Genomic DNA, 24,347 nt, shown 5'->3' with positions numbered 1-24,347 from the left:
AGCAGTGGTCTCAACTCCAACCCTATGCCTGCCAGCTCCTGGGTGAAATTGAGCAACAGAGACCAGGAAGTTAGGTGGGCAGGGTGGGCGGGGCTCATCCAGCAATGCTGGAGAGCATGCAACACATCCTCACTGCACATCCGCCAAGGGAAGGGGCCCCACTTCTCAACTGGTGACTTAAGGAGGCACCCATACCCACAGGGACTACAGAAATGGAGGTTCATGTTGTGATTCGAAAATTGCTCCAGGGCACAGGCTTGCTGCAGCACTGAATAATTGGCAAAAAAGAAATTAAAAGGAAAGACATCCACTAAAACTTTTCATCAATGATAACCTATTGTAATTTAAAAAGAGTTACTTTCCTCTTGTCCTATATTTTTGCATAGGGCCCTATGAATTAACCAGAAATCTCCAGAATTTCTTCATGCACAGTAATACAAATAAATATAGCTATACAAATAAATATGTGCTACTTCCTACATTGTAGCTAGTAGGTTTTGATTATGCTTTCGGTAGCAGCCACAGTAACACTAATCCAAGGATTGCTGGGGATCAGAAGATTAAGTCCAGAAAGGAAAATCCATGAGATCTGTATCTCAAATTAACTACTAAAAAGACAGAAGAAAACCTATGGCTAGGTGGTTTAGTGTCATCCTTGCACAGAATAAGCTGACAGCAGAACCCAGGCCTGAGTTGAAGACCTGTGGTGAGTACACACACACACACACACACACATTTCCTAGTTAGAGCAAGTAGAATATCTGTTTTCCCAGTAACAAATCTGAGTAACTATCCTATATGTTTGGATATTTTTGAAAGCTGTAGCATCAACTTACCTAATTTTAATAAATGACACCCTATTCATTATTATTTAATCCTGGTTGCAAGACACATTTTCATGTAGAAAACTGTTTGTTCCCAAAATCCTGACTGTTTTGGTTTGTAAGAATGAGATAATTGTGCCTTTAATTCATTAGTTCATAAATTAGAAAAGTAACCCTAACCCTAGAACCAATTGCATTTGGATTCAAAAAGCCACACAAATACATTAGATTTTATTCATCCTTTGTTTCTACTCATCTTTCTTAAAATAGTTCGTGCCATTTTACTCCATATCGGGCCATAACCTGAACCCTAACTGGAACTTTTAGATTAACCCTCACACTAATCATACCCTAATCTTAATATTATTAGCAGTTTCCTCTTTCATAGCCATCCTAATTCTAACTTGACTTGTTAATCGAAGATTTACTTCCAGTTTCACCCTAAATTTTCCATTTGCCTAATGCTAAAACTAAGCCAAGCTGGAACTGAAACCTAACTTTCCACCTAATGAGAGTCCAAAATTAATGTTAAAAAATACTCTAATTTTTAATTATTCTAATGAATACTCCAATTTGCACTCTGGAAATGGGGTTCAATTTGCCCTAATTCCAACAAATTTCCTGACTCTACCTCTGAAGTGATCTTGTTCCCTAATATGAACCACTATATTAATTGTCCTCTAATTCTCTTATCAGGAAAAACACTGTGGTTTCCATTGATCCTACCGTTTCCTAAATCACTGTATCCTAAAACAGTTTCAGATTACCTACCATCTAGTCCATTACTTAAAGCTAACTCTCAACCTAAACCTGGCTGGAAAACTCTCATTAATCATTACAAGAATGATCACTGAGAAAGAAATATAATGATAATGCTATAGTTACTATTCCATCTGACATTTTTGCTTCTATTTGTTAGTCAAATCTTAATTTTATACAAAAAACTTTCGTATTTATAACACTAATTATAATTAGAACAAAATACTGACCCTGATCTTAATCCAAATTATATATAAATACTAACATTCACACAAGTACACTAGTTTTCACTCATCCTAACTTGATTCAAATAAGCCTTCCAAACATAGATTTCAATTTTTTTCCAAAATCTTAGTCATTTACTAACCCTAAACTTAATCTTAACTGGAACATTGAGAATAAACATAAGCCTAATTGCAAGGTGATTCTAATATTGATAGCAATACTCTAGTTAACATTCATTCTAATTCTTACAAGGTTTATTCTAAAATTTATCTTCAATTTGAGCTTTATTTTTTTTAATCTTTCACTCTAACCCTAACCATGGCTGGAATCTTAACCACAACCTTGACACTAATGCTATCCCAATTCTAAATTTTATGAAAAATGCTCATTTTCTGTTATTCTAACTGAAATTCCACTTGGAATTCTTGAAATAAATTGCAGGTTTTCCAAAACCCTATAGATTTTCTCACTCTTAATCCTGAATCTATCTTGTTCCATAAGAGGAATCATCATACCCATTGACTCAAATCCTGATCTAATGAAATACATTGTACTTCCATTATCCCAGCATTTCCTGAAGTCCTAGAACCTAAAATAAGTTCATATTTACTTAACATTTATCCCATTCCTTTTTTTTTCTTTTTGTTGGTCGTGGGGCTTGATCTCTGGGCCTAGACATAATCCCTGAATTCTAGGCATGGGCATGATCCCTGAGTTCTTTAGCTCAAGGTGTGCACTTAACCACTTGAGCCACATAACCACTTTCTGGTTTTCTGGTGAATAATTGGAGATAAAATTCGCACAGACTTTCCTGCCCAGGCTGGCTTTGAATTGCATTCTCAGAAATCAGCTTCCTGAGTAGCTAGGATAATAGGTGTGAGGCACCAGTTTAATCTATTTATTTACTCTATCCTCAACCCCATTTAACATGAAACCTAATCTTAATCACAATCTGAATTAACACCAAGTGGTTAATGTAAGGAAAATTGTCTCTATTTTATTCAATCACACATTTTTTTGCTTCTACTTCTTAGTGGAAAACTAAATTTTACCCTAAAGCTTATCCGTCTTTAATCCTGACAAGAACTAAAACAGTAACTCACACTTTAAACCAAATTATATCTGAATTTTTAAAGTAACACCGACACTGGTTTTCATTCATTCTTACTTTGATGTCATTCATTCTTCTTAAAATATGTTGCAGCTTTACACAATATCTTACATCTTTTTCTCATCCTAAGCAGAACTCTAATTGCAACACCTTTCCTAATCCTATACCTACATATGACTGAATTATAATGTTAATAGCAAGCCTCTATTTCACATTTATCCTATCTCTTGCTCAGCATGAAGGTCTAAATTTTACTTGCATTTTGAACCTAAATATTTTTATCATTATTATTTTAATTGTGAAAATACCGTACAGAGGGGTTACAATTACATGGGCAATTTAACGAGTTCATTTCTTATCAAGCATTTTTGCCTCCTCCTTTGTTTCCCCTTCCCATCCCTTCCCATCTCCACCCGCTCCCCAGCCAAAGTTGAAAAGTTCATTTTTTGATATAACGTCTTGTACATCTCATTGTTGCAATGGGTCCATTATGCAGCAAAAATATCTCTAAGAAATATATTTTTCAATAAAATGTCTCAATCCTTAAGTAAAGTGCATTATAGTTTAATATAAAGTATATCTCAAAATAGAAATTCTGCAACTAATCTAATGTATGTTTTCCTGCACAAAATGCTGTGACTTCTAGTCTTGTTATTTGATTTTAATTATATTTTTTATTTGTGACATGATCCCTACTTACATTTATTACAAACTTCTGTAATTATACAAATCATGCCTGTACACACTAATTTGCATAATTTAATATTCAATCAAAATTATTTTTTTCCTGTCTCCCACAGGGAAGGATTTGGGGCTGAAGTATATGGAATGGAATTTTGCAACGTGAGGATGGGATCATGAGCACTTTCTACTTGGCTGAACAGGAATTCTTGTTTCTACAGTACATTCTTACCATTTAATCAGACAAGAAATGCCACAACATTTGAAGTTCATATGAAGGAATTACATTCCTCAAACATGTGGCAACCCAGCTCTAAAGTTCAATCTTATCACTAGTTTTTTGTGCTTGTGGGCTGATATCTTTCTCTCTCATATGTTTCATATTATTAAGCATATTAGTAATTCAGCTGTCAGTAGATGGCAGGAGACTCCTGAAAATCACAGCTATTCCTGTGTAATATTCAGAAGAGAGGAAAAAATTATACTGATCTCCAATTCCTCCCTTTGGCCTTCAATATATGAATTAATTGTCAAAACAATCATGTAAGATGTTAGTTCATTTTTCCCTTTTTAAATAGAGATTAAGCAAGTGTTTTTCACAGTAAAAAGTGATGACAGTTGTATCAGAGCTCTGATATGAGTACCTGCTCCCTAAGAAGTAATGCTCTATGGACTGTAAATATGGAAGCCACTCTCTCTCTCTCTCTCTCTCTCTCTCTCTCTCTCTCTCTCTCTCTGTCTGTCTCACTCTCTCTCTCTCTCTCTCTCTCTCTCACACACATACACACACACACACACAGAGCTGCCACCCAGACACATCAGAGATCAATTCCATTCCTTTGTAATTATAGTTGATTGACTGGACCTGTATGTTTCCCTGAGATCCAGTCCCTTGTTCTTAGTATCCTGTGTTTCTTTGTATGCTTCAGGCCGATTAACAGTAGTCTGAATATAATATCCTCAAACTTTACATTCAAGTCAAACTCCATGAATTCATACTACTGTTCCAAAATACTAAAATGTATTGGTTCTATAAACCAAAAAAAATACACCTTGTTATTTTAGTGGGAATTGACATCATGAAAGCAGAAGAATATTGATCAGGAACTGAGGTAAGAGAATCTGAGTATGTGGGAATATGTAGAATACTGTATGTATGTTAGAGATACAGAATCATCTTCTATAGGCCCATTTATTGAATACTTCTCATCCTTTATTGAAAGGTCAATTTATATATACAGTTTTCCAGTTACTTTGCTTACCTATCACTTCTGATCACAAATCCTTTTGTGAATGTTTATACTATCTTTGAATAATTCACACGATTTGCATGTACTTAAATCTTGAGACAGTCTGCTACTACATCTTTCATTCTATGTGACGAACCCTTATGTTTTGTTTCTCTGTTTGCTGAATAAATATATTCCTGGAAACAGGATATTCAGAGCAAATTTGAGTGTAATTTTTATTTTGTAAATTTCAAATATAATATAAACTATTTTATTTATTTTTATTTTTTTATTTTTTGTGAACATACTGTACAGAGGGGTTATAATTACATGGGCAAGATAATAAGCACATTTCTTATCAAGCATTGTAGCCTCCTCCTTTGTTAACCCTTCACATCCCTTCCCAGCCTCCCCCCTCCTCCCCCAACCCTCCCCCCCCCCCCCGCACCAAAGTTGTAAAGTTCGTTTTTGACATGACAACTTGTACTTCTCATTGTTGCAACGGGTCCACCTGTATCCTTAAACGACTTATTTTTCCCCATCTCCTCCACAAATTATACCGACTTCAAATATAGTGAAAGCAGGGGTTATACTGTGGGGAATGGACATCCAAAGCTACAAAGAAATAATCTTATAAATGAGTTAGAAACAAATGCATGAAAGAAAAAAATTTAAATACATACTAAGGGTTCATTTTAATAACATTACATTATCTGACCTTTTCTGTTTGACTCATACATATACTAGATATTGCAAATAAGGGGAACAATGGGACCTATGTTTCTTTGGGCTTGACTTACTTCAGTTAATATAATTTTTTCCAAGCCTTTATATTTCCTAACAAATGGGGCAATGCATATATCAAATATAATATAAACTTTGTATTGACTAATCATATTCTAAAAATGAGTGATATTCATGAACACAATATTTTGGTGCCTTTAAGTAAATTGATTCTTGATGTGGTGGTTCTTGTGCCAGATTGAGTTAAACATGATCTTATTCATTTATGAACATGTGCATTGCACTTTTAAATTTTTACATATAAAATAGTCCCCAAGAATTTTGTTTAAAGTGATAATCGGGAAAGTGTCTTCCTATTCCAATCTTTATATGTACTTCAGTAAAAGTACTACAAAAACATGATGTTTACTGGAGCAATATAAAAGATGAGAGCTTATTTCTAAGGGGAATGGATTTATTGATTAAAACATAGAAAAGAGTAAAAAAAGGTTTCTTGCTTAAGACTGCATAAATTACATATGAATGTAGCTCAAGATGAGACTCAAAGATAAATTCATATTTATATTACTGAGATTTATATCACAATATAAGCAATATAGGTATTTAAGGAGTTGGTCATTCAAAGCCCTAGATATTTAATGGATAAAGAATGGAATAGAAAATAGCAGAGGAAAACAATTCAACATGCAGCTATTATGATTTTATAATGCAAATATGAAAGAAATGGAGCTTTTGCTTTCCTGAAAAAGAAAGTTTAGCCAGTAATTTCAATCTAAGTCTTCAGTTGTCATGAGTCTAAAGTCTTTTCCTCCAATATATCGAAGAGTACTATACTCATCCTCAGAAATGTAAATCAGTAATTAATTAACTTTGGTTAATATTAATTTACATGTGTAGTAAATAAGTTAAAATATTTGCTCTCTTTCCCTCAATTAACACACATTCCATACTTTACTGTCTCTTAATACAAGCCTGAAATCACTACTTCAAAGTAACACAAACAGAAAAACAAAAATAACCTGATACAACAATCAGAAATCCTAAATTATGTGAAAAAGTCCACAATATAAAAAATAAATCTGAGGAAGAGGAAAAACAATGGCAGAAGATCAACAGAAGTTTATTCTAGCTCTCTTTGATAAAATAGAGATTTAGAGTCCTAGCAAGGACTCCTCTTCTAGAGGGTCACACCAAGTCAGCTATAATATACAATTCAAAAGAAGATTTTATACTGTCTTCACAAGAAAACAGAAATCTATGAAAAGGTGTCCAGCCAGGCAGGTGACTCCTGTGACTGTGTTGGCCAACATATTCAAAAGTACATTTGCAGTGTGAAAATAAAAGGGTAACATGGAAAAAAGCAAGAACAGAAATGTACATTAAAGAAAGCCACATCCATACAGAGAGACAATTCACCATACCACTGGACAGTCCGAACTGTCACTGGAACCACAAGTATGAAAATCACAACATCTCACCACACTGGTCTCTACTCCTACACTTAATTGTCGAAACAAAAACTTAATTCCAGAAAAGCAAATCACAACAGAAGACCAAACCAACACCTCAAAATCAACCAAGAGCATAGAGATTCACCTATTAAGATCATAGATCCCCCAAAAAGAAAACCTCCAAATGGACAGAACAAATCGGAAAAATACAAGAAAAATGATGTCAAGGTAGTATAATTCACACAGTAAATAACTAGGCATTAGAACAGACAATCAAGGATCTAGAAGATAGTTACCAAAATACATTACATATACGACTGAAAAATGTGATTATTGGAAAGATAGAAAACCTCTACAAGAAAATTTGTGAACAAGATGAGACCAACCAATCATTAGAAAAATAATTCACGGAGACTACAAACAGAAAGATAAATAAATTCTGAGAATACAAAGGAGTCCAGGAATAAAATGGATGCCTAGTTAAAAGACATAAGAGAAGACACAGCTAAGAAAACAGCCCTTGCAACTCCCCCAACCAAAGAAAAAATGTACAGAAAGTCCATACAAGACCTAAAACAAAGCATTAATAAAGGGATAGAACCCCTAAAAATGACCAATTAGAAGACAGGGAAATCAAAAACAAAGTAGAATGTCTCTACAGTAAAAAGATGACATAGAAGATAAACTCAGGGTCAAAGACAGAATAGGCCTAATAGGAAAGAGGAGATAGTCATTTAGAAAAACTCCAAGAAATAAGAAATGATCTTGCCAGAACTTCAAGACTCAGTTAGAAGATCAAATTTCAGGGAAATAGGTGTCAAGAAGGAGAAGAGCAAGAATATTACAGAATTCTAGCAGAGAACATGCCAAACATCCAACGAGATAGGCTCATGCAGAGAAGAGAAGTATTTAGAAACCAAACAGAATTCTAGAACTGAACAATCCACCACCAGATCATAATCAATTAGAGGATCATTAAAGATCAAGGGAAGGATTCTTAAAGCTGCCATAGAGAAAAGTTTAATTATTTATAAAGGATATACAGTCAGAATAAATACAGATTTCTTAGCTGATATGGTAAAAAGGAGAGCCTGGCATTATATATGATAAACATTAAAGGTAAACAACTACCAACCGTGAATATGGTCCCAAGCCAAACTCTCCTTTATATTTAAAGGATATATAAACATATTTCATGACAAAGAAAATTTGAAACAACTTATTTCCACCAAATCAGCAGGATTGAAGTTAATCAAATATATCCTACATAGAGAAGATGAAGAAGAAGAGGAAGAGGAACTGGTTATATAAAATGCTCCCTACTACAGAACAAGGTAAATATATTAAGAGTAGATGAGGCACAGCTCCTAACAGCAGGTGTATAACATAGCAGGATTTATCAGATATTTCTCAGTCTTAACTCTCAATATCAATGGACTTAAATTTCCAAATAGAAGACATAGATTAGAGATTAGTATCAAAAAACAAGACGCATCCATATAGTATCTAAAAGAGACACATTTTATTGACAAAAACAAACACATACTCAAACTAGAAGGCTGAAAGGAAAATTTTCTAGCAAATGGAGACCATAAACAGTCCACAGCAGAATTACTAACATAAGGTAAAATAGAACTCAAATTAAAATTAGTGGGAAGAGACATTATATATTGATAAAAGCAACTCTCCATTAGGAGGATATAACAAGTCTAAATATCAATGCCCTGAATACTGCAGCATCCCACTTCGTCAACCAAATACTACTTAACCTAAAAAGACATCTCAACACCTCATTCCCTTCCATGGATTGGTTATGCAGGAAAAAAATCAACCAAGAAACTGCAGACCTAAATCACTACATTGACCACCTGTCCCTTACAGACATCTACAGGATATACATTCAATGTTAGACTATACATTCTTCGCAGCAGCTCATGGAAGATTCTTCAAAATAGAACATATCCTATGTCACATAGAAATTCTGTTCAAATTGAAAGAAAAATTAATTGAATTCCAATTTCTTGTCCGACCATAACAGAATAAACTTAGTATTAAACAGCTAAAGCAAAAAAATTGTCAAACCAATGAAGACTGAACAAAAAGTTGCTGAATGACCAGTGCAACACTGAAGGGATTATAATGGAAATCTGAAAGTTTCTACAATTTAACAAAAATGAACACACAAAATACCAGCTATTCTGATATTTGTAGTACTTACACGAAAATTTATAGCTCTGTGTGCCTCCATCAAGTAATTGGGGAAATCTCAAATGAATATTTTACTTATGTAGCTCAAGCTCCTTGAAAACAGGAAGAAGCCCAAACCCAAAAAAATAGACAGAAACAAATAAAAAAATTAAATCAGAAATAAGTAAATAAAGACAAAATAAAACATAGAATGAATCAGCAAATCAGCTGGTTTTTTAAATAAATTAACAGACTTGACAGACCCTTACTAAATCTGACTAAGATCTGTCTTGTTCTTACATGCATAGGCTTTCTATGATTTATTTGTTCTAAAAGGAATTCTACTTTCTAATCTATGATTTATTTGTTCTACAAGGAACTCTACTTTCTAATCTTTGTGTGATCAATTTTAGTGTCTCTGTTCAGTCTTTCTGACCCTCTCTCTGGAGTCTCATTTCAGTCTGCCTCATAAAAAATATATTATTTATCAGCTAAATGACTTTCAGCTTCTGTTTCTTGCCTGACTTCATGTAGGCTGTGATAGCAGACATGACTGGCTGTGCTTACGGGAGTTTTTGTTTGTTTGTTTGTTTTGTGTGTGTGTGTGTTTTTTTTTTAGAGGTCTAGGATTACTATTCAAGATAGTAGCTTCTCTGGGTCCCAGTGATCCCCTGACCTAGAGTCAATAGGTTTTTCTCCTAAAGATACAAAGAAACAGCTGACTAAATTCCTGTTAATTGTCTCAAAATGAGGCAATGTGGCATCCTTGCAAAGCCATCAATAATCCTCTGTAACCACTTATAGAAATGGTCTATCAAGATGGCTTTTCAAGGTTGAGCGTGAAAAATGTTCATTTCCAATTCAGCACCATGAAGCAGATCACATCCCATGGAGCAGACTTTTGGAAGGAAGGTCCCCTTCCTTCTTCTCTTATGATACATCAAACCATAATATTCTGCAGTTGTGGCCAGCCTGGAGCACATTTTCCCAAGAATATTCTGTAGTGTAAAAGAGGACCAACTGTGAAAATAAAGGTGAAAATACTTGTCTACTACAGACTGATTTATCTTTCTTTTATCTGTTGTTATTTTCATTACTTTAAACACATGGATGAATTATATTGGGATTAGACAAGTGGCAAAGGATTACTGGAATAAACATTCAGTTTACTTTCATATAGCCTATATAATGCACTTAACCCTTTATGGAAAATTAAATCTGACTATAGAAACAATGTCAGAAATATAAAATAAGCCTCAATATGAATAATCTGGCACATATACACCATCATCTACTCAGAAATCCAGTCTCTCTTTAAATTTTTATTTGGTACAAAATAATAAAAATTTAATTAATGAATGTGACTTTTAAGTATTATCTGAAATACTCCTCGTTTATATGATTGTATATGTTTTAGATGTCACTTAGACAGGAATTAAAAATGCATGTAAAATTCAAATTTCCACAATTTAAGCTAGATTAGAGGAGTAATACCCTCCTGTATTGTGTGGTGTGAATTTTACTACAATGCTGAATCCTTCCACCTAATACCAGGAGTCATGTGCAATAATTTATTTTTTCATGTTAAGATGAGTGCTAAGTGTAGGATACATTTTGAATTATTACATTAATTTATTAATATTAGTTTCACTTTTTCTTTTCTATATCTGCAGAAAATAAAATTATATATTAAACATTGAATATGAAGTAATCAATAATAAGTAAACTATTATTAAAATGACATACTATTAAACTGTGATTTGAATTATAGTTCTAACAAATTGTGATGTAAACAACATTTAATAGAATTATGGGTAATGTTTTTTATTTTTTATTTATTTATTTTTTTTGGGTCCGGTTGTGGGGCCTGAACTCTGGGCCTGGGCGCTGTCCCTCAGCTCTTCAGCTCAAGGCTAGCGTTCTACCACTTGAGAAACAGCGCCACTTCCGGCTTTTTTCTTTTTGCTTATGTGGTGCTGAGGAATTGAACCCAGGGCCTCATGCATGCAAGGCAAGCACTCTACCACTGAGCCACCTTCCCAGCCCTATGTTTTTTAAACTTACCACCTTGTTATTGTTTTCTAATTGTGTCATTTGTTATACTTGATCCAAGTCACCCCTTCACCTCAATTGTTTAGTTTTCTATTTTATCTCTATTGGTTTGCTAATTATGCATTTTGTTTTCCCTTTTTAGTGACTGACATGAGGCTGAAAATCTGTATGCTAGTTTATTACTTCTTACGTTAAAGTCAAATTGTTGCTCTCCATAGCTGTTCTACTTTTCTTTGTATAGTACAGAATTTCCCCTAGTCCCACTGACTGTATTGCTGTTCTCATATATTTTATATTATTTTTTATTTAAATTTTATTGTCAAGGTAATGTACAGAGGGGTTATAGTTACATAATTAAGGTTAAGAATTAATTTCTTTTCTAACTTGTTACCCCTTTACCCATTTTTCTCCCTCTTCCCTCCCAATGCACCTCCCAAGATCTGTTTCCAACCTATTGTTTTGTGAGTATCACTGTTGCATAGGTTCCCCCTTTGTCCTTTGTCTCACTATTTTGTTTTTTTTTCCTTCTCCTTCCCCAGTTCAGATCAACATATTTACAATACCCAGGGAATCAAAATCAAATACAGTGACTACAGGGGATAAACCATAGGTGGGGAAAACACAAAAGGATAAAAATAAATCATGTAGTACATTAAGAACAACAACAACAAAGAACATGTCTTGGAGTTCATTTCACTTAGAATCACCCTATACGGTCATATGTACATAGCTATTGAGTTATTCTACTCATCTACTAAGATTATCCTTGATGTACACAATAATGCTCCTATGCCCCAGTAATCCCACTTCTGGGCATTTAACCAGATGATCACAAACAAGGCCACACTAAAGCTACCAGCGCAATTATGTTTATAACAGTAATATTTACCATAGCTAAGATGTGGAATCAACTCTGAAGCCCCTCAGTAGATGAATGGATCAAGAAAATGACACACACACACACTTATATACACACATAGACACATGTATCCTGCTTCCATCAGAAAGAAAGATACCACCTCATTTGTAAGGAAATGGAAGGTCTTGGAAAAAATCATATTAAGTAAAATAAACCAGACTTAAAGAAACATAGTTCCCATGATTTCCCTTATTTGTAATAATTAGTTTACATCAAGGATAATCTCATGTATTTTAATTTGACTGTTTGTTCTATGTTGAGTATGCAACATTATTACAATATTGTTTGTTATCATTTCTGCAAACAGACAGGTATATTGAAAGAATTACATTCATCTTTTCAATTACTAAAAGAAGAACAACTAAAAGAGCAACCCCTACTAGGAAGAACAACTCCTACTTACTTAGCTTCATTCCTATGTAAGGCCATTGTTGTCCCCTGTATCCTCATGTTGTACATTTCAACTCTATACCTCATACTGTATATCTAGTATCTTCTACATTGTGAACTAAATGCCCCAGAATTTCCACTTTGCTTTACTTTAAAAAAAATCTGTCTTAATATTTGAGTTTGTGTGTGTGTGTGTGTGTGTGTGTGTGTGTGTATGTGTGTGTGTTTACAAAGATCAGAACACAACATTTTTATTCATTTCGAATACATCTTTCAGGTCATTGTAAGTTGTGGCTAATGGGAGCAGTCTATTGTTATTTTAAAGATGAAACAGAAAAAGATATTTGTGCATGTACCCCAGTTGCTTTATTAGTCTGTAGTTGAACACTAAACATTGACTTATATCTTGGCTGCTCTTGTGAATAATGTGAATAACAATGAACTACAGATATATTTATGAGGTACGCAGAGAGAAATAATCACATGATTGGTGGATCAGATGATATCTCAACTTTGGATTTCTTTAGAAACTTGCATACTACTTTCTACAACGAGAATACTAAACTGTTTTTTGACCAATAGTGTAGAAAATTTCCTTTTCTCCACACTCTCACCAACATTATTACCGTTTATTCAAAGGTAATAAAGGGCAGGTTTTTACTATCTGCAGTACCCTAGACTGGCCTTAGAATTAAATCCAACCTCCTAAATGCTTGGAATTACAAGCCTTTACCACCATAACTGGATCCATTGATTTTTTGATGAGTTATAATAGTTATGAAGTTGTTTCGTAGTAATTTTGAATTATATTTCTCTAATGACTTCTGCTCAAAAAGTATTAAGGCAGCATAGAAGTTGTATTAAACACAACTTTGTAAACCCACAGGCAATTTTCAGGGCTTATGGAGAACATGTCTATTCAGAACTTTTGTCCATTTTTAATCCAGGTTCTGGTTAATCTCATCTTTAATCTCGCTAAATCAGATCAATAATTAATTCAAGGTAGTAGAAAATAAAAAAAATGAAGCAACTCTTAACATTTTTCAGTTTTCAATAACATGGTATTGCTTACATCATTTTCTGTTAAAAATTGACACTATATAACTCAATTTAGTTAGACCTGTTACAGGGCTGTAGTTTATTTATTTTACATTGATTGTTCTTTCCAAAGCCTGTTTGTCTAATTTCCCTTGGTTTCTTTCAGTGTCAAGTAGCTCAGATTTCAAACTGAAGAACAAATGGAAGGAAGCAAACAACAACAACAAAAAACTACAGTTCCTCTCATCCGATGTTGCCTGTATAAGAATGAGGAAAAAGTTCATCCTTTTAAGGAGCTATGATAGGACAACAAAAAAGAATTTATTCTTCTATGACTTCTTTATCTTTGCGATGTAACTTAAATGTTGTAAAACACAAAATACTGCTCAGATACTTTTATGTTTTATCTGTTTTGCACATTTTCATATGGATTTCACCTCAGTCTACAATATTCCTTCATCATTCTGTCCCTGATATTTTTACACTATCAAGACATAACATAACCAGTTTGATTTACAGCATGAGAAGTTATCCACCTGGCTTCCTTGGAAGCAGAGCATGATCAATAGATATTACTTCTAGTTGCTCACTACATGTAATGGTTTCTGTACTACTTATGACGTTCTATTTAGTATTTATAAAAGATTGCTGGCTAAACTCAAAGCTCATTCCTAGAAGTTTATTTTAAGTATTTCACAAGTTTTATTCCCTTAATTTTTAAGATAACATTTGCTATAATGTTAATGTTATTACCATTTTAGTGTTGGGAAAAATTGTAATTAAATGCAGTAAGTGCACGGCCTAAAGACACACACAGTGGGGAAAGAAATGAGTCAAAGTTTCCGAAAGTCTTTCAGCAATACACAAAAGGTAGATAAAATCTCTCCATTCTATTACACTCTCAATTCAATATTCATATTGTCCAAGAAATAATAGCATAGTAAATATTGCCCATGGTGATTGTTTTCTATCACATTTGTCTTCAATACAGATTGTGTTGGTGACACTGGGTTATCATGCACAGAACTGAGCTTATACATTGAGGTCCAAAGAGAGGCAAATTTCTTCTGTCCCACAATTCCAGTAACCTCTTTAAAAAGTACTAAAACTTTTAAATATCATCACCTACTGTCTTATAAGTATCCAAAAAGAAAAAAAAATCATAAATAATCACTCCAAAATGCTTTAAAATTGGAGATGCTAAATCATGCTCTCTGAAGTAAATTTTCTTCTACTTTTAACGTTATTCTGAAAGCTTTTGCTGGTTTGTCACATCTGTAATCCTAACTACTCTGGATATCTACTCAGGAGCCTGAGATCTGTGGATAGCAGTTGGAAGCCAATCAGGGCAAAATAAATTCAGGAGATTATTTTTCAAAAATTTTAATGAACTAGCATAGGGCCAAGAATGGAGATGTAGCTCATTTAGTAGCTCATCAATCTAGAGGAAAAAGGCCCAGCAAGACCTTGAAGCCCTGATTTCAAACACTGAGCACGTCAACACACATTCAAGTACTTTACTTGAGCACATGCGTGCATTCACCCACATATGTATTCAAAATGCCTTCATATCGGAGTTTTGCATGAATTCCTTTGCTAACGATATTATATGAGTAAAATAAAGGAAATAAACTCTTCCATCTCAGAACATTTTTATACGTTCTTATTGTAAAAATAGTGTACATAGGGGTAACACTTACATGAGCAAGGTAATGAGTACATTCCCTAACAAGCATTGTTACCTCCTCCTTTATTGTTCCCCTACATCCCTTCCCTCCCACCTCCACAAGTCCATTAACCTCCTCCCTTTCCCCGCCTCAATTGTAAAGTTCACTTTACAACATAGTGCCTTGTGCATCTCATTGTTACAATGGGTATACCTGTATCTCTATTTAATCATTTTGTTTTTTTTTTCCTTCCCCTCACCAAATTAGAGGAGAGTATATACAAGATGTAGGCGCACCAACTTCAAATAAAGTGAAAACAGGTGTTATAGCATGGGGGACGAACATACAAAGAAACAAAAAAAAACACACTGCACGTTACAAGTACATGAGAAACAATAGCAAGAAAAAAAAAAACCACTTGTGTCCCTAACATGGGTTTCATTTCCCTTAACATAATCTTATCTGGTCATATACACATAACTTTTGGCCTTTTCTGCTTATCCTAGACATACATTAGTTATTGAAAATTAGAGAAACCATGGGACCTAAGTTTCTTTGGACTTGGCTTACTTCAATTAATAATTTTTTTTCCAAGTCTTTCCATTTCCTAAAAAATTGGGCGATAGAATGCTTCAGGAATTTGCCTGTCATCCTTGCACAGTGGCCATGCTAATCTTCTCTGTATCATTCCAGTGTTAGTGTATGTGATGCAGAATTGTGCACAGAACATTTTTATATATAAATTGTAATTGATTTTCTTTAACTAGACAATTCAACAAAAAGTAAGTTTAAAAGAATTTTCGTGAAATTTTAGAACCATGTACTTCTTACATAAGTACACATTTAAGAATAAAGTCAAGATTGACATGCCAAAAATAAAATAATTCCAGATATTTGTTGTTCAAGAGATGTGTAGGAGGAGGAATTCAATTATTCTATACAAGGGACCTGCCATAATGAACACTGCAGCAAGTGTTAAGGTTTGTTAAAAGTTTTAATGTTTTCAATATGTTTAATTTTGGGAATTTGCTTATATATGCCAAAAACTGGGACTGTTTGGCAGGTCATAATACTTTTCTATAAAGTATTTAAGATTTATGGTAGCAGATAAGTACTACTAAGTATGTACATTTCAGATTTTATAGAAAGTTTAGTAATGAGAAGTTGCAAAGTCTTTGTGTAAAGGAGCAGAATAAAGAGTTGACTATGTTAACTACACAGTTTCTGTTAAAACTGTAGGCCTTCCTTACTTCATATGTTAATGAGGAACAAATGATGATATAAGCCATATACAAATTATGAGATGAACTATAAATAGTAATCTTAGTGGGTGTCTTTAAACACTACTCATAGCCTATAAAATTCTTGTGGAACATCATAATCTTAGCCAGTGTTAAATGTAAAGAAATATGACAATAATAAAATCTAATTTGTAGTACACTTCAAATACTGAAAACACTGGTAATTGTTTTGTTTTTTATTTTATTATTCATTAATATTTCATAATTGGTTTTCTTTATTTTTAGCATTGTTTTCCTTGTTGTAATATAATAAACTTTTTGTAAGTTGTCATTAGGAAGTACTTTGAGAAGGTTACTGGGATGGCCACACCATTTTTTATAGGTGTATGTGAATTTATAAAGAGGAAACTTAGAACAAAATATGTATTTAAAAAATGATCAAGTGGAGTCTGATTCAAGAGTGTTAATGTATGTCCTCACCTAAAATATTAGCCCTAGGCTCAAGGAGAGTTATTACAGAGTTAAGGGCACAAAAGTGAGAGACTGTGTTTTGTTTTGTTTTTTATTTTTATTTTATTGGTCATGGAGTTTGAACTCTGGTGCCTGGTGCTGTCCCTCAGCTCAAGGTTAGTGATACCACTTGAGCCACAGCACCACTTCCATCTTTTTCTGCTTATGTGATGCTGAGAAATCAAACCCAAGGCCTCATGCATGCAAGGCAGGCACTCTACCATTGAGCCACTTCCCAGTACCTGAGAGAGTGGGTTTTAAAAAATCATCTAAACAACATTTGCTTTCTGCTTTGGGTTATATAATGAAATATATGAGTATCTTTTTTATGTTTTTGTGCATTGTCATACTTCTAAATTTATACTAACTTCACCACTTTATCCTTGTCAAAGTCATGAAATATCTCTGAGAGTTTGCTTCTGTGAAGATTGTTTTTGCATTTATAATTTCTTCTGAGTCATTTTTTTAAACAAAATCACTTTATATTTCATGTTGATGGGTATTTACACAGAGACAGGACTATAGAGGATTTAGTTTACCAAATGAACATTAAAATTAGTGCTCAAAAATAAAAATCAGCCTTAACACATATATTCATATCTTTCCCTACAATGTATGATGGAGGCTTTTTAGCTCCAATTTTCTTGGGATTCCTAGGTTTACAATTCTTAAATCACAGAGACATGCTGTAATGGGAGTAAGATTTTTTGGTACACTTTGCCCTTCAGTCTGTGTTTCTTGTTCCTCCCTTTTCTCAACTCCATAATTAGAGATTTTTCTCAGAGATGACTCCATCTCCAACTTTTCACTCTTCCTAGCTGGACAAATGAATTTGCAGATCAAGACTCTTAGACAGAAAGAATTTAAGAGCCTGAATCTAAGACACTTCTCTCATACACCATCCCTACAAAGACACAAGTACCAAAACAGGATACATAGTTTCATTTTTTTCTACCAAGGCCAATGCATGAGGTTGCTTGCTTCTGAGGGTGCCTGTTTGTGGCTCTTACTTATGTTGCAGATTAACTTTATACCTAGTTCCATTATCAGCTACCAAGGATGGCATGTTTAGGCCATCCAGGAGGTTGGCTCAACAGGGCGGCTGGATGTGTGTCCTATGAGGGGTTCCTAAGATCCCTCATGAATGGCACAGAAGATCTGTGTTGGAAAAACCGGGGGCAATTAAGGTATTCTACAAACACCATCTCAGCAAGGCAAAGTTTACTCCTGCAGAAGGCATGCTGTCGCATGTCGAAGTTGAATAAGCACACTGGATAGGCAGCCCACCACTGGTTCCCATGAATTTGAGCTTTGGTATCATCTTTTATGATGGCTCAAACTTTTGACTCCTTTCAAACTAGTCAAAAGCTTTAATAATCAACCAAATCTGAACACCTGGCCATATGAAAAATAAACAACTTTTACCCAGTTGTTGTTCTACTACTATTGCCATGCCTCTAGCCCCTAGCACTTCTCTAAAATAGCATTGGTAAGGTTTTGACTACCTTTACAAGGGCAATGCTTATATCAGTCAAGCACTTCAAGATTTAACTTCTACAATTCTCCCATCTGATTTTGCTTTCTTTTCTTCCAAACAATAATCATTGACTTTCCTATTCAGCAGTATCCAATAAGATATTTTGATTTAAAAAAGGGTTTGATTAAGGCAGTTTTACAGTCAGTCACAGAAAAAAAACCTGTTATAGAAGAGATAAAGCACACATTACTATGAAAACAATTACTAAAGAGGTAAATATTGACACCATGACTCATTGTTGAAATGCTTGTTCAATCATCAAACTTGTAAAAGAATCTGCCACCACACACAGACACACAACCTTTTTTATAAGTGACTGGGAGCTGGTCTTGGGTTTGATCTCATGCTGTGGGCATTGTCCCAGAGTAGTTTTACTCAAGGCTACCACTTTAGCCACAACTCCAGTAGTATCTTTTTTTGCACCTTTATTGGAAATAAAAGTCTCATCTTTCCTGTCTGGGTTGGCTTCAAACACAAAATTCAGTCAACTGAGCATTTAGGATTATACTCAGGATCATTTCAGTTTTTAGGTAATTTGTTTCCAGTATTCAATCCTTGTAAGTTTTTCTGTATCATTGGCCTCCAACCACCACACAGATTACCTTTGAAGTATATTTATTCTTTTATTTTTTATATTTATTTTAAAAATACTGTACAGAGGGTTAGTTACATGAGCAAAGTAAAGCATACATTTTCTATCAAGCATTGTTACCTCCTCCTTTATATGTCCCCTACCATCCCTAACCTCTTAGCTTCAAAACTACCCTATATACTCCCCCCGAACCCCGCCTAAATTGTAAAGTTTGTTTTTCAACAGTGTCTTGTGCATCTCATTGTTACAATGGGTCAACCTGTATTCCCATTTAAGTATTCTGTTTTTTCCCTTTCCTCCCCAAACTAGAGAAGTGTATATACAAGATGGAGGGCACTAACATCAAAAACATTGGAAACAGGGGTTATGCTGTTTTTTTGGGGGACAGCATACAAAGAAACAAAAATCACATGGAACATTATAAATATGTTAGAAACAATAACAAGAAATGACAAAAAACACTTGTGCCCCTATGGTGGGGTTCATTTCACTTATCACCATCTTATCTGTTCAAGTACTATATTTAGACCAAATTTTTCCCATTCAATCCTACCAGTGGCTCCTAGTTACTTTTACATGGTGGCATTTCCAGTAAACAAATCCAGCTGATAAATAAAAGCACCTATTGGAATAATTCGATTATGGAGATCATAGATTGTGGAGATCAACAGAATAAAACTAATTTAAGCTGCTGTTTCTGGTTTCTAGCTTGAAGCTCTTTAAGCTCCTAAGTAAATATGAAATTTGTAAATATGTAGTTTGTATTTGCAAATATGAAGTTTGAATGACCCACTAGCTAAGAAGTCTCTTCTTACTTAATTTAAGGTGTTTGAGAATGGTCAGGTATGGATTGGCCAATGGAACCAAAGCACAGATTCCACTCCAGTTGGCCAGTAACATCTCCAATAGTGGTCTCCTGGAATACCACCAGACATTTTCCCTGGCTATGATTTGTACTTACTGCTCATCTTCACTACATCCAGATAAGTTTCCCAGAAATGTTCAATTTTCCCCAGGTAGTTGACCTAGAAAGAATGGAGCTGATCAGTTTCAAGGGTTTTTGAAATAGACTCTTGCTTCTGAGAAGAGAAACAAGGTGTTCCAAGTTGTCTCGGATCACATTTTGCTGACCTATCATTAATTTCATGCACATGGGGTCTGGGCTCTATGACAGCACAAATAGAACCTCTTGTGTGGCCTCCCTGCAACACAGTAATAGCAGTACTCCGTATGTGGACAGAATCACCCTAGTATTTCCTCACTTATTCAGTCTCAATTTGAATCTGGGTAAACTCAAAATTGGAAGACATACACAAAGTGTCTGCTCCAAGATTGAATTTGCAATCATATCATAAGATTAAGTAGAGGGTCCATTGAGGCCCTGGAACTAAGCATGATCACTTTAAGGGCATTAAGAGTGTTTGGATTTCCCCAAGTAGGATGTTTTCACAAGTCAAACATTAGACATTTATCTGGACATTATGAAACTGAATCATATTTTGACCAATTTTTTCATTAACACCCTCATTACTAGATGGCAATGCCCCTGCCCACTAAAAGGGAAACTTGCATTCTTGTTAGAAACGCCCAAAACTCCTTCCCTCTTGGTAGGAAACCCTTCCTCCCTCTTGGTAGAAAACGCTTTAGGTGTAGCTTGCCTTTGTTTTTGTTTTTGTTTTGTTTTGTTTTGTTTTTTGGTCGGTCTTGGAACTGAACTCTTTGCCAGGGTGTTGTCCCTCAGCTCTTCAGCTCAAGGCTAGTCCTCTACCACTTGAGCCACAACACCACTTCCAGTTTTCTGAGTGGTTTATTGGTGATAAGAGTATCACAGAATTTACCTGCCTTGCCTAGCTTTGAATGACCATCCTCAGATCTTAGCCTTCAGAGTAGCTAGGATTACATGTGTGAGCCACCGGTGCCCATATTCTTTTTTCTTTTTTCTTTTCTTTGTTCTTGGATTTTTCGGTTGTGAGGCCTGAAATTTGGGCCGGGACACTGTCCCTCAGCTCTTCAGCTTAAGGATAGCTCTCTACCACTTGAGCCACAGTGCTTTTTCTGCTTACATGGTGCTGAGGTTTTGAACCCAGGGGTTCATGCATGCAAGACAAGCACTCTACTGCTAAACCACCTTCCCAGCTCTTCGTCTGAGTTTTTAGTTAACTCACTTGCCAATGTTCAAACCTTCTAAGGTCTTTGTGCAGGGGCTGGGAAGGTGGTTCAGTGGTAGAGTGCTTGCCTTGCATGCCTGAGGCCCTGGGTTCGATTCCTCAGCACCAAATAAGCAAAAAAGAAAAAAGCTGGAAGTGGCACTGTGGCTCAAGTGGTAGAGCGCTAGCCTTGAGCTGAAGAACTGAGGGACAGTGCCCAGGCCCAGAGTTTAGGCTCCATGACCGGACTCCCCCTTCTCCCCCCCAAAAAAAGGTCTTTGTGCAGCTTTGGTCTCCAATCACCACAGAAGCTCTTCCCTTGTCAGATTATGTTTCTAGAGCTAATTTTCCCATGCCATCCTACTAGAGCATTTAGTTTATGGGTTACAATTTTTTTTAGTATAATTAACAAACCTCTTTTGATTTTATTCTACTCTATATTTTATTTTTGCCAGTCCTGGGGCGCCCTGAGCTTCTTTTGCTCAAGGCTTACACTCTACCAGTTGAACCACAGTGTTATTTCCAGCCTTTTCTGTTTATGTGATTCTGAGGAATAAAACCCAGGGCTTCATGCATGCTGGACAAACAAAGCCATATTCCCAACCCCCAAAATATTTTATTTATACTAATCATAAGAATAAAATTTATTCATAAGGTGCTATCTGGTTTCAGGCTTTGAACTTTTTGGAAACTTTGGAGGGGGGGATCCTGAAAACCACCTAAGTAATTAGGAAATACGAATGACCCTCTAGGGAAGGGGTCTCTCCTAACTAGTATAAAATGTTTGAGAATGGACAGGTGGATGAAATGTTATGGTGAAAGGGATGGTCAATTGAACCAAAGTACAGGTTCTACTCTAGTTTTCCAGGAAGGTCTACAACACTGGTCCTCCACAATACCATTAGACATCTCCCCTGGCTATATTTACTGATTACTGTTCATCTCTTCAAGGTTTGGATTTCAGTGCATCTTGATAAGTTTCCCAGATATGCCAATCATCCCTCCCGATACCTACAGAAGCAAGGGGTATAGTTGGCTTGGGAAAAGAGGGTTTTTGTCTTAGATCCATACTCTTGTGAACAGCAACAGTAGGGTCTTACAAGTTTCTCCAGGCCGTGTTTGACTGACAGATCATGCACTCCATGCTCTTAGGGATCTGAGGTTCATCATAGTAGGAAGTGGACCACGTGTTTTTCTGGTTTCTGTGCCACAGAATCTTAATGGTGGTCAGAATATTTAACCCATTTCACTCAAGCATTATTTTCTTGGTCATAAGACTTGAGCTGAAGGGATCAGGGACAGCACCCAGGCCCAGAGTTCAAGGAAAAACCCTACTACTTGAGCCACAGCATTACTTCCAGTTGCTGGTAGTTAATTGGAGATAAGAGTGTCAAGGAATTTCCTGCCTGGGCTGGTTTTGAACTCTAATTCTCAGATCCTGAGTAGCTACGATTGCAGGTGCAAGCCACTGGCACCTGGCTTTTGACTTGAATTTTAAGTCTACCCAGAGAGTCTGCTTCTGAAACTAAGGTTCAATGCCATACATCCTTGGATCAGCTAGATGATCAATCCAGGCTTCAGAGTCAAAGTGGGCAGCTGAGCGAGTTTAGTGAGTAGGACTTTTTTGAGTTCCCCTTTCAGGATATAATATTTAAAACACACACATGCAAGCACATATTCATAACAAGTTTTTGTTTGGACAAGTGCACATTATTGAACTCCATAATGAAAATCATCCATTCTTTAATAGTGTTCTCAGACCTTTGTCAACATTCTCCCAATGGATTATCAGAAGCACGTCCTTCGATCATTTTCCTTGGTTTCCTTAGGCCTAGAATTCTTATTCCCCATTTTAGCAGATCTCTTGTGATTTCAGTTTTTGGTGCACTTAAACCTCCCTATTGTAAGTTTCTTGTGCACCCTTCTCATATTTGATGCTCCCGTTACTGGAGATTTCTCAACAATGGGTTCCTCCAGCTCCCCCATTTTTATTCTTGGGCCAGAGAATGAAAACACATATTGAGACTCAAGTTCTCTTTGTGCCTAAGACACACTCAGCCCATAAAAATCTCCAACCAACTAGGTAGTATGCTCTAATCCAATTTTTCCTCTCATGGCTTATGCATGAGATTACTTTTTATTGAGGTGTTTCCTTGGGCCCTTTCCTGAAATTGCTGATAAACTTTCCATCCTTTATCACAACAGATGGTGTTTAACCCAATCTTGAGCTATCTCAACAAGTCAGGATGTGTCTCCTCCTGAGGGTCTCCCTACATCCCCCTTGCATAACATGGATCCTGGATTAGTCCCCACATTGTTGGGAATACTCCCCTACTGTAACCCAATATCCCAAGAAAGACCACCAAGTTGAAAGGAACTTAGCATGGCAAAGTTTAGTTCTGTTAAAGGGCATATTATTGACAGGAAGCAACCACTCTGAGTAGGAAGTCTGCCCAGGTTATACCCCTAATGAGTTACTACTTCTGGTATTGATCACAAGTTGTGTTCACAATCTTGCTCTATTGGCTCTTTTGAAGCTCAGCTGATTATTTTGAAAGGGGTTAATAGTTTCAGAGCAATTCACTAAACCAGGACAACCAGGCCATAAATTGTTAGAAAATTCTTACTCAGCTTGTGCTTTATGAGTTAAACTATTCCTCAAGTCCTTAGAACTATTTTAGTAACAAGAAATACTTTAGTTATATAGCTTTTTGGAAGATAATTATGCTTAGTCAATGCTTTCCCTCAATCAATCATTTTCAGAGAAAATGATTATTCTAACTCCTACACAGTCTATTCCCAGAAAGAATTTATTATAAGCAGCTTCCTTTTTGGAATGGAAACTTATGAGCTTCCAGGTGAAAACACCTTATTTGCATATTGTCTTGATTCCCTTAGGCAAATTCGCCTCAGCAAGTGATTATGAAACCAACAGCTATGTGTGGCTGCTTCATTATAAAGAACCTGTCTTGTTCTTGTGCTCCTACTGCTAATAGAAAGAGGAAAGTCTGCTTTCTGGAAGGACATATGTATGGACTTAAGC

The 24,347-nt window shown here is 35.4% G+C and overlaps 1 pseudogene; it reads right to left on the bottom strand.

The window, feature by feature from the left end:
• Positions 1-15,887: 15,887 nt before the first annotated feature.
• Positions 15,888-16,000, bottom strand: LOC122122914 (annotated as a pseudogene).
• Positions 16,001-24,347: the final 8,347 nt, after the last annotated feature.

Source organism: Dipodomys spectabilis, unplaced genomic scaffold (assembly GCF_019054845.1).
Source record: "Dipodomys spectabilis isolate Male_0828 unplaced genomic scaffold, ASM1905484v1 ptg000217l, whole genome shotgun sequence".
Classification (NCBI taxonomy): Eukaryota; Metazoa; Chordata; class Mammalia; order Rodentia; family Heteromyidae; genus Dipodomys; species Dipodomys spectabilis.
The sequence above is the reverse complement of the archived record's forward strand: the minus strand, read 5'-3'. Positions and strand labels throughout refer to the sequence as shown.